The following is a 12,026-nucleotide window of genomic DNA, read 5'->3' on the forward strand; positions in this document are numbered from 1 at the left end:
GAACTAATAGTAGTTTCAGCCTAGTTAACCTTTTAAAGTAAAAACTACTCAAGTGTCTGCATTAAACAATCTAAAAATAGATTGATCTCAGCCTTAAAAACTCTGAATTGAGGTTACTTCATTCCAAGCTCTCCATTCATTTTTCTGCAAATCATTGTGCCAAACACTCTTTGGTGATTCTTTCTCCTCATCTTAAAATATTTCTGAATATCTTTTTTGAACACTCTCTTTTTTATTGATTGCAAATGTCTATTGAAATTATTGTACAGTTCTGTACAAAAGTTCATAATGAGTGGTATTTTAATCCACCTTTATTTGGTATTTGCATATCTGTTCAAAGAAATGTACTGTATTTTGATAGTATGTATTAATAGAGTATTGTACATTTTAAAACTTCATCAATATTTATTTTCAGCTTTGCAAAAAAAAAACATACAAATAAACTTTTTTATAAACTATTGTATGTGTGTATTATTTATTTAAAGTCCAAGAAGCAATCGGTAAATAATCATGGTGCGCAGCGTTTTTAAAAAGTGCTTAAAGGTGCTTATTTTAAGTTTTCATAGGGAGATAAAGGGCCACACAGTAATACAGAATATTGACATCCAATTTCTTCATTTTAACACTATTCAACACTCTATTATATATATACATACATGGTAACCTATATCACCACACTGTGAACCCCCTATGAGCCTATAATTATTTCCTCTGGTAGGATACTCTAATACCCGGTAATATAATACCTGGTCCAATTTAAATATTATGGATCAATAATAAGGGGAGATGTAGGGCAATGTTGTATTAAAAAATATTGACTTCGAATTTCCTCATTTTAGCTCTATTTTACGCACTTTTATATTTATACATACACAGTAACCAATAGGACCACATAGTAGGGCCACAAAAAGCTTATAATTATTTCATCTCGACGAGTACCATAATACCTGGTCCAATTTGAATATTATGGATCAATAATAAGGGGAGATATAGGGCCATGTATTACAAAAACATTGACTTTGAATTTCCTCATTTTAACGCACTCTTATATATATATATATACATTCTCAGTAACCTATAGAACCAAATTGCTGGCCTACTAATGCACCTACAATTATTTCCTCTGGTAAAGTCCACTAATACCTGGTCCAATTTGAGATTTATGGATCAAAAGTAAGGGGAGATATAGGGCCATGTTAAAAAATATTGACTTCGAATTTCCGCATTTTAACGCACTCTTATCTATATACATATATTCAGAGTAACCTATAGAACCACTTTGCTGGCCCACTGCTAAACCTATCATTATTTTTTCTGGAAGGGTATACTAACGCCCGGAAAAATAATACTTGGTCCAATTTGAGATTTATGGATCAAAAATAAGGGGAGATATAGGGCCATGTTGTATTAAAAAATATTGACTTCGAATTTCCGCATTTTAGCTCTATTTTACGCACTTTTATATTTATACATACACAGTAACCAATAGGACCACATAGTAGGGCCACAAAAAGCTTATAATTATTTCATCTCGACGAGTACCATAATACCTGGTCCAATTTGAATATTATGGATCAATAATAAGGGGAGATATAGGGCCATGTATTACAAAAACATTGACTTTGAATTTCCTCATTTTAACGCACTCTTATATATATATATATACATTCTCAGTAACCTATAGAACCAAATTGCTGGCCTACTAATGCACCTACAATTATTTCCTCTGGTAAAGTCCACTAATACCTGGTCCAATTTGAGATTTATGGATCAAAAGTAAGGGGAGATATAGGGCCATGTTAAAAAATATTGACTTCGAATTTCCGCATTTTAACGCACTCTTATCTATATACATATATTCAGAGTAACCTATAGAACCACTTTGCTGGCCCACTGCTAAACCTATCATTATTTTTTCTGGAAGGGTATACTAACGCCCGGAAAAATAATACTTGGTCCAATTTGAGATTTATGGATCAAAAATAAGGGGAGATATAGGGCCATGTTGTATTAAAAAATATTGACTTCGAATTTCCGCATTTTAACGCTATTTAACACAATCTTACGTTTATGGATCAATAATAAGGTCTGATATCGGGCCTTGCGTTAGTTAATATTGAAAAATGACTTTGAATCGCTTCGTTTTTAAGGTTTTTAGAAGACGAATTTCAACATTTTAAAGCGATTGAACGCACTATTTTAGATATACATACATAGTAAACTACAGGGCCACATTGTGTACCCCCTATGAGGTCTATAATTATTTCCTCTGGTAGGGCACACTATTACCCGGTAATATAATACGTGGTCCAATTAAAATATTATGGGTCAATATTAAGGTCTGATATCGCGCCTTGTGTTAGTTAGCATTGAAAAATGTCTTTGAATTTAAAAACTTCTTTAGAAGTTTTTAAATTCAAACTCCTCATTTTAAGCTTTTCAGAACACTTATTTTAGATATACATACATAGTAAAATACAGGGCCGCATTGTGTACCCCCATGGGGTCTATAATTATTTCCTCTGTACACTATAACTAGGTAATATAATACGTGGCCCAATTAAAATATAATAGGTTAATATTAAGGACCGATATCGGGCCGTTTGTTAACATTGAAAAGTGTCTTCGAATTTACTTGTTTTAATGCACTATTTTAAATATACATAGGGAAAATTGACATATTTTGGAACATTGTGGGCCCACTAATTTGTCTATAAAAATTCCTTTGGTACAATTGCTTGTTACATTAGACTCTAATTTCTGGCCGAGTTTGAAATTTATAGGTTAATATTATAGGGAGTAACGGGGTGTGTCGTGTGCGCGCCTCCTGATACGACTTTTGTCTTTTTTTCAGCCATTGTTCGCTCTTTAACAAAGAAAAATAATTCTTTTCATGTATAAAACACTTTATTCCCTTAAAAATGTTGAGAAAGAAGTTAAAAAAATAACATTAAATAAATAAATAATCAAAATTTATCAGTTCATTAGATATTATTCGCTATTTCATAAAGGAAAAATAGTTATTTCTATATACAGAACACTTCATTCACGCTAAATTGTCGAAAAGTATATTAAAAAACATAATATAAGTAAATAAAAAAAATATAAAGTCGCCCGTTGCAGGGTTTCGAACCCAGGACTTGAGGGACTACAAATCATCCTTGCCCACTGCGCAACCAACTGCACCACGCTTCACATTCGTGTTCTGCGTATATTTAGCTTAAAGCACCTCCTCCAGTTTAGTCAACAAAACATATTTTGGAACATTGTGGGCCCAATAATTAGCCTATAAAAAATTCCTTTGGTTCAATTGCTTGTTACATTAGACTCTAATTTCAGGCCGAGTTTGAAATTTATAGGTTAATATAATAGGGAGTAACGGGGTGTGTCGTGTGCGTGCCTCCTGATACGACTTTTGTCTTTTTTTCAGCCATTATTCGCTCTTTAACAAAGAAAAATAATTCTTTTCATATATAAAACACTTTATTCCCTTAAAAATATTGAGATAGAAGTTAAAAAAATAACATTAAATAAAATAAATAAATAAATAATCAAAATTTATCAGTTCATTAGCTATTATTCGCTATTTCATAAAGGAAAAATAGTTATTTCTATATACAGAACACTTCATTCACGCTAAATTGTTGAAAAGTATATTAAAAAACATAATATAAAATAAATTAAAAAAATTTTAAGTTGACCCTTGCCGCGTATCGAACCTAGGATTTCCGGGACTACATATCATCCTTGTCCATAGCGCTACCAACTGCACCACGCTTTACATTCGTGCTCCACGTATATTTAGCTTAAAGCACCTCCTCCCGTTTAGTCACCAAAACATATTTAGGAGCATTGTGGGCCCACTAATTAGTCTATAAAAAATTCCTTTGGTTCAATTGCTTGTTACATTAGACTCTAATTTCAGGCCGAGTTTGAAATTTATAGGTTAAAATTATAGGGAGTAACGGGGTGTGCCGTGTGCGCGCCTCCTGATACGACTTTTGTCTTTTTTTCAGCCATTGTTCGCTCTTTAACAAAGAAAAAGAATTTTTTTCATGTATAAAACACTTTATTCCCTTAAAAATATTGAGAAAGAAGTTAAAAAAATAACATTAAATAAAATAAATAAATAAATAATCAAAATTTATCAGTTCATTAGCTATTATTCGCTATTTCATAAAGGAAAAATAGTTATTTCTATATACAGAACACTTCATTCACGCTAAATTGTTGAAAAGTATATTAAAAAACATAATATAAAATAAATTTAAAAAGCTTAAAGTCGAACCTTGCAGGGTATCGAACCCTGAACTTCCGGGACTACATATCATCCTTTTCCACGGTGCTACCAACTGCACCACGCTTCACATTCGTGCTCCGCGTATATTTAGCTTAAAGCACCTCCTCCCGTTTAGTCACCAAAACATATTTACGAACATTGTGGGCCCACTAATTAGCCTATACGAAATTCCTTTGGTTCAATTGCTTGTTACATTAGACTCTAATTTCAGGCCGAGTTTGAAATTTATAGGTTATTATTATAGGGAGTAGCGGGGTGTGTCGTGTGCGCGCCTCCTGATACGACTTTTGTCTTTTTTTCAGCCATTGTTCGCTCTTTAACAAAGAGAAATAATTCTTTTCATGTATAAAACACTTTATTCCCTTAAAAATGTTGAGAAAGAAGTTAAAAAAATAACATTAAATAAATTAAATAAATAAATAATAAATAATCAAAATTTATCAGTTCATTAGCTATTATTCGCTTTTTCATAAAGGAAAAATAGTTATTTCTATATACTGAACACTTCATTCACGCTAAATTGTCGAAAAGTATATTAAAAAACATAATATAAAATAAATAAAAAAAATTTAAAGTCAACCGTTGCAGGGTTTCGAACCCAGGACTTCCGGGACTACATATCATCCTTGTCCACAGCGCTACCAACTGCACCACGCTACCAACCGCACCACGCTTCACGTTCGTGCTCCGCGTATATTTAGCTTAAAGCACCTCCTCCCGATTAGTCACAAAAACATATTTTGGAACATTGTGGGCCCACTAATTAGTCTATAAAAAATTCCTTTGGTTCAGTTGCTTGTTACATTAGATTCTAATTTCAGGCCGAGTTTGAAATTTATAGGTTAATATTATAGGGAGTAAAGGGGTGTGTCGTGTGCGTTCCTCTTGATACGACTTTTGTCTTTTTTTCAGTCATTATTCGCTCTTTAACAAAGAAAAATAATTCTTTTCATGTATAAAACACTTTATTCCCTTAAAAATATTGAGAAAGAAGTTAAAAATATAACATTAAATAAAATAAATAATAAATAATCAAAATTTATCATTTCGTTAGCTACTATTCGCTATTTCATAAAGGAAAAATAGTTATTTATATATACAGAGCACTTCATTCACGCTAAATTGTTGAAAAGTATATTAAAAAACATAATATAAAATAAATTAAAAAAATTTAAAGTCGTCCCTTGCAGGGTATCGAACCCAGGACTTCCGGGACTACATATCATCCTTTTCCACAGCGCTACCAACTGCACCACGCTTCACATTCGTGCTCCGCGTATATTTAGCTTAAAGCTCCTCCTCCCGTTTAGACACCAAAACATATTTTAGAACATTGTGGGCCCACTAATTAGCTTATAAAAAATTCCTGTTCTTCAATTGCTTGTTACATTAGACTCTAATTTCCTTCCGAGTTTGAAATTTATAGGTTAATATTATAGGGAGTAACGGGGTGTGTCGTGTGCGTGCCTCCTGATACGACTTTTGTCTTTTTTTCAGCCATTATTCGCTCTTTAACAAAGAAAAATAACTCTTTTAACGTATAAAACACTTAACTCCCTTAAAAATATTGAGAAAGAAGTTAATAAAATATCATTAAATAAAATAAATAATAAATAATCAAAATTTATCATTTCGTTAGCTACTATTCGCTATTTCATAAAGGAAAAATAGTTATTTATATATACAGAGCACTTCATTGACGCTAAATTGTTGAAAAGTATATCAAAAAACATAATATAAAATAAATTAAAAAAATTTAAAGTTGACCCTTGCAGGGTATCGAACCCAGAACTTCCGGGACTACATATCATCCTTTTCCACAGCGCTACCAACTGCATCACACTTCTCATTCGTGTTCTGCGTATATTTAGCTTAAAGCACCTCCTCCAGTTTAGTCAACAAAACATATTTTGGAACATTGTGGGCCCACTAATTAGCCTATAAAAAATTCCCTTGGCTCAATTGCTTGTTACATTAGACTCTAATTTCCGGCCGAGTTTGAAATTTATAGGTTAATATTATAGGGAGTAACGGGGTGTGTCGTGTGCGTGCCTCCTGATACGACTTTTGTCCTTTTTTCAGCCATCATTCGCTCTTTAACAAAGAAATATAATTCTTTTCATGTATAAAACACTTTTTTCCCTTAAAATATTGAGAAAGAAGTTAAAAAAATAACACTAAATAAAATAAATAAATAAATAATAAATAATCAAAATTTATCAGTTCGTTAGCTACTATTCGCTATTTCATAAAGGAAAAATAGTTATTTATATTTACAGAGCACTTCATTCGCGCTAAATTGTTGAAAGGTATATTTAAAAACATAATATAAAATAAATTAAAAAAATTTGAAGTCGACCCTTGCTGGGTATCGAACCCAGGACTCCCGGGACTACATATCATCCTTTTCCACAGTGCTACCAACTGCACCACGCTTCACATTCGTGCTCCGCGTATATTTAGCTTAAAGCACCTCCTCCCGTTTAGTCACCAAAACATATTTAGGAACATTGTGGGCCCACTAATTAGCCTATACGAAATTCCTTTGGTTCAATTGCTTGTTACATTAGACTCTAATTTCAGGCCGAGTTTGAAATTTATAGGTTATTATTATAGGGAGTAGCGGGGTGTGTCGTAAGCGCGCCTCCTGATACGACTTTTGTCTTTTTTTCAGCCATTATTCGCTCTTTAACAAAGAGAAATAATTCTTTTCATGTATAAAACACTTTATTCCCTTAAAAATATTGAGAAAGAAGTTAAAAAAATATCATTAAATAAATTAAATAAATAAATAATAAATAATCAAAATTTATCAGTTCATTAGCTATTATTCGCTTTTTCATAAAGGAAAAATAGTTATTTCTATATACTGAACACTTCATTCACGCTAAATTGTCGAAAAGTATATTAAAAAACATAATATAAAATAAATAAAAAAAATTTAAAGTCAACCGTTGCAGGGTTTCGAACCCAGGACTTCCGGGACTACATATCGTCCTTGTCCACAGCGCTTCCAACTGCACCACGCTACCAACCGCACCACGCTTCACGTTCGTGCTCCGCGTATATTTAGCTTAAAGCACCTCCTCCCGATTAGTCACAAAAACATATTTTGGAACATTGTGGGCCCACTAATTAGTCTATAAAAAATTCCTTTGGTTCAGTTGCTTGTTACATTAGACTCTAATTTCAGGCCGAGTTTGAAATTTATAGGTTAATATTATAGGGAGTAAAGGGGTGTGTCGTGTGCGTGCCTCCTGATACGACTTTTGTCTTTTTTTCAGCCATTATTCGCTCTTTAACAAAGAAAAATAATTCTTTTCATGTATAAAACACTTTATTCCCTTAAAAATATTGAGAAAGAAGTTAAAAATATAACATTAAATAAAATAAATAAATAAATAATCAAAATTTATCAGTTCATTAGCTATTATTCGCTATTTCATAAAGGAAAAATAGTTATTTCTATATACAGAGCACTTCATTCACGCTAAATTGTTGAAAAGTATATTAAAAAACATAATATAAAATAAATTAAAAAAATTTAAAGTCGTCCCTTGCAGGGTATCGAACCCAGGACTTCCGGGACTACATATCATCCTTTTCCACAGCGCTACCAACTGCACCACCCAAGACAAAATTCTTGATGGGACCATCAAAATATTTTGATGGTTTATGTTGGTTTCTTGTTGGCCCAACACTACTTGATGGGAACCAACATCCAATAATTCCCATTATGCGATAATGGATTTTGATGGGCCAACTAACTTCCAACATGTCATGTTGGAAGATGATATTTTACTATATGTTGGTGAACCAACTTGTTAAGTTTGAAATTCTTGGGCCAACAACTTCCAACATGTCATGTTGGAAGATGATATATTTTACTATATGTTGGTGGACCAACTTGTTATGTTTGAAATTCTTGGGCCAACCACTTCCAACATGTCATGTTGGAAGATGATATATTTTATTATATGTTGGTGGACCAACTTGTTATGTTTGAAATTCTTGGGCCAACAAGTTCCAACATGTCATGTTGGAAGATGATATATTTTATTATATGTTGGTGGACCAACTTGTTATGTTTGAAATTCTTGGGCAAACAAGTTCCAACATGTCATGTTGGAAGATGATATATTTTACTATATGCTGGTGAACCAACTTGTTATGTTTGAAATTCTTGGGCCAACATGTCATGTTGGAAGATGATATATTTTATTATATGTTGGTGGACCAACTTGTTATTTTTAAAATTCTTGGGCCAACAAACTTCATCATCTCATGATGAAAAATTCTGTTTTAATGACTTTCAACCATCAAAAAATTTTTATTTTTAGTAAACCAACACGGACGTATTGATTTATCATTACTGATAACCTATTAAGTATTAGTAACCGATTACTATTAACCGATTCACATAGGTAACCTATCGATATATATCACAGACTCATTGCGTTTTATATTTTAAAACGGACTTTGAACAACCGACACAATTCTGAGTTTACGACTATTAATGCTCATCTCCGTACCTTGTAATTTTGAACCCAATCCAGAAGACAAGGTAACTCCAGGAAGAATCAGAAGTTTTATCTAAATATCGTTTGTATCCAGCTATTCTTTTTTTTCTATTATCTAAATGCTCTGGTTAATCAAATTTAACGGAATAAAACAACGAAAAAAATAACAAATAAGTAAATAAATAATTAACTAAACAAAACAAAATAATGAAAAAACAGAATATTTAGCTTAATAAAACAAAATAAAAACACAAAAAGGAGTAAATAACAAAGGTGTAGTTCTGAAAATAACTTTTTTTTCCTAAAATTTAAATAGCAAAAGAAAATTCGAAGTAGCACGCCTAAAAAATTGCTTAGATCATTTAGGAAATCGGTTGCAAACTACTACAATCTTAAAATCTTACACTCACTCAAAAACTATTTACATTCCAAGCTATTACCATGGCAACCGCAAAAATCTTCTCGTTATCTTCTATAAACTGATATATAATAAGTAAATTATTTAACAAAAAATTCGGTGCGCATAAGCACATAATATTTCACAACTGTCTCGAGAGAAATGTAGAATTCTTGCATGTGGGAAATTTTGTTTCTTAATTAATTCGCTCTTCCATACATTAACTATTTTGTTGATACTTTGTGGATAATTTTTTGAAATGTTCGCTTACGTGAATTATCATGATCAGTGAGGGAAAAGGTACTACGTCCCCATTAACTTTATAAAAAACCTATTCCCCAAATCGACAAAAGATTTCAAGAAGACCAAAAGGTCTTTTGGTGTCCGGATCTTCTTGTTAATCAAGAGGAAGTTGAAAATCTTAAGAAAATGGTAGTGCCGCCTAAAGACTCATGGGACAGACTTAAAGGAACATCCTACTACAGTGCTGATTTATTGCGCCTAGAAGGTGAGTTAGTCTTTCTTCTTATTATTAAATTGTCAGTGAATTAAATCGAAATCAAATTATGAGAATACGAGATATTTTTTCGAATAAAAATTTATTTTCTATGCCCATTTTTTTTATAACAAAATTAGCAATTTGCTAGTAGCCCTACAGAAATAATAACGATACTTAAATATTTAAAAATTTACTATTGATGAATTGAAATTTATCTAAGCTCTACTTTAATGTAAGTTTCTATTTTCAACCTGTAATTCGATTCATGTTTTTAGCTACATTTATTCTAATTGAAATAAAATTATTTCAAATTATTTATTGAAATATTTCTATGTAAGCGCAACAGGTGCCTAAAAATGTGGTTAGTTTCAAAATAAATTGTAACTCCACATTTTGCATCCTACATTATTTACATCTTAATTATATTGTCATTTTAATGTAATTTGTAACCAATAAAAAATTCTATCATTGTGCAGGAGCAAGAGGTGTAATAAATAATTAACCTTGCATAATAATAATTAACCTTGTTATTTTAAGAAATGCCAAATGATCTCTTCCTGTTTAAATTTTTTAATATTTTTTTTTAGCTACTCTTGAAGACTTGATAAGTAGTATAAGCCAAAAAAGGCCATCGATCCCTCTTAAACCCTTTCAAGTCACTAATAAAAACGGATCTTCATCCTCAACTGAAGAATAAAAGGAAAAAAAGAGAAATAACGGGGAACAAAACCCATGTAAGTATTTCCTTATATTCATATTTCTAATTGGTTTTCTATGAGTTCCAGAAAGGAATGTCAACTATCTGGTATTTTCCAACTTACTTCTAATTTTGGTCTAACAAATATTTATTTTTATAATATATGTAACCAATGTATTTATAATAAGTGTACCCAGCTATATGTTAAAAAAAATTAGTTAATATAGTAGTAACTAAGTTACTATCGATATTACACTCGAATGGCTTGAAATTATGCTCCACAAGATTGAAAATGGATTTCACTTTTAGTAGTGGCGTTTTATATGCAATAATTTAAATTATTTTAAGGTTTTGGAATATCATTCTTTCATTGAACATAAAACGACAATGCTATTGATCAATTCATTTTCATAATGATATGAAAGTAATAAAGGTGGTAAATATAGTTTTCAACGAATTTTTTTTTTCAGTTTGAATATTTTTAATGTGTTACAATCGGGAAATTTAGAATTAGTGGCCCTCGATTATTGACAATTCCATCTTTAAGTATTATTTTTTGCCAATAATTGTTCAATAGTAACTTATTACCATTTATTTTTTTGTTATCACGGTATGATTTTTCAAATTATTTTTGTTGAATTCTGATAATAGTGCAACACCCGATGTTCGAATTTAGTTATCACCTTATCCTCAATTTACTCCATTTTATAGCCCATTTTCTCCATAGTTATTTAGCTATTCTTAGTTTTTAATGCATTTTTAGCAGTTATTACAGTTATTTTCAGTACTCATTATAGTTTTACAGTAATACAGTTTTCAAGTATATTATTGATTTGCTTCTTGAAGTTACTATTAGCTTTGCAATTTTAAAATATATTTTATTACAAGTAAAGGAGATAAAAGTAGGTCCATAAGACAAAGTGAAAATATAGTAAAAAAAAAGCATATTTTCTCCTTTAATTATGAAATTTAGCTAATGTTTAGAAACATTTTGAGATTACTGTAAATATTGATTCTTTAGAAACAGGCTGCAAATTCAATTCGTACAAACTATTGTTTTTGTCTGTAGCAGATAGAATGTCAAAGCTGTTGACTAAATTATTATGAATTATCAAAAACTTTATTTTAGTTCAGACTTGCTGACGGTGGTGTGTGTGCATTCATGTATCCATGCACGCACATATATATATAGCTTTGCACTTTGCACTATTTAATACATTTACCAATGTGTAATATTAAAAAAAATAAACAAAAACAATGATTTGTCGACATAAACATAATAAATTTTAAATACTAATTTTGTTTTATTTTTATTACAGCTCAAATGAGACTATACATGGAATCAAAATCCATGAGCCTTATTGAAAGAAGCAGATTTCTGTCAGAAAAGATATGCGACTTTAATAAACCTAAACGTATTGAAAAACTTTATAAATTATTTTGTTAATAAATTATTTTGAATTTTTTTTCTTGTCGATTTATTGCAAAAAATAAATTGTGTTTTGTAAATTGATTTAACATCTGCGTTTAAAATGTAGGTATTCTATTCTACTTTATGATTTCTTAATTATTCCGTAAAAAGAGACGGAGGAATCTTAAACTTTTAGGTAACA

Source organism: Parasteatoda tepidariorum, chromosome 3, assembly GCF_982258835.1.
Source record: "Parasteatoda tepidariorum strain Cologne lab strain chromosome 3, Ptep-v5.0, whole genome shotgun sequence".
NCBI lineage: Eukaryota > Metazoa > Arthropoda > Arachnida > Araneae > Theridiidae > Parasteatoda > Parasteatoda tepidariorum.